Raw genomic sequence first — 965 nt, 5'->3', positions numbered from 1 at the left:
GTGTTTGTAATTGAGTGTGTGCAGAGTGTGTGGTTGTTTTTGTGTATATGTGTTTTGTGTGTTTTTTCTTTTGTGTGTGTGTTTCTGTGTGTGTGTGTGTGTGTGTTTATATGTGTGGGTGCATGTGTGTGAGGGTGTGTGTGTGTATGTGTGTTTATGTGTTTGTGTTCGTGTGCGTGTTTGTGCGTGTCGTGTGTGTGCATGTGTAGTGTGTGTGTGTTTACGTGTCTTTGTGTGTGTGTGTTTTTATGTGTGTGTGTGTGTGTGTGCATGTGTGTGTGTCTTTGTGTCTTATGTATGTGTACATAAATATACAATTTATAAAAAAAAAAAATAAAAAATAAAAAATATAAAAAACATTTTTGCGATAAGTGCCATGGGTTCTTTAACAACCATGGTGAGTCAGGACCTCAATTTAACATTCATGCAAAGGAAAACATCTCCTGCAGTAGTGTCCCTGTCACTGCAATAGGACATTGGGATTGATATATGTTAGGTGGCTTTTGGCCACAGGGAAGAGTGCCATCTACTGGCCAGCCACCAACACCACTTCCAGCAGGAACCTATACTCTTCCAAGGAGGTTTCTTATCGAAGTACTAACTAAGCCTAGCCTAGAAATCTAGACGCACCCTAGCGGCGGCAAATTAATTTGCTCAGCCTGTACGTCTAGTATCAAACCATAGGGATTTCTATTGGCTAACACCGTGGATGTTATTCAATCACAGCGCTCTATTTTGTTAGAGAGTCTTAAGGCGGGCTTAACAGGATAACGACAGTCCTGCGACTGTGAACAACAAGGAAGGTGGCTATGGTGAATGAAGAGCGGTTGTTTGAATCGGCGTTGGCGTCAACTTTGGAGGAGTTGGACTTGTGCTTTTCTTTGAAAGTTGAGCAACACAATGCACTTAAATCATTACTTTCGAAGAAGGATGTATTTGCCGTTTTGCCGACCGGATACGGATAT

The sequence above is a fragment of the Alosa sapidissima genome, chromosome 13, assembly GCF_018492685.1.
Source record: "Alosa sapidissima isolate fAloSap1 chromosome 13, fAloSap1.pri, whole genome shotgun sequence".
Taxonomy (NCBI): Eukaryota; Metazoa; Chordata; class Actinopteri; order Clupeiformes; family Clupeidae; genus Alosa; species Alosa sapidissima.
The sequence above is the reverse complement of the archived record's forward strand: the minus strand, read 5'-3'. Positions refer to the sequence as shown.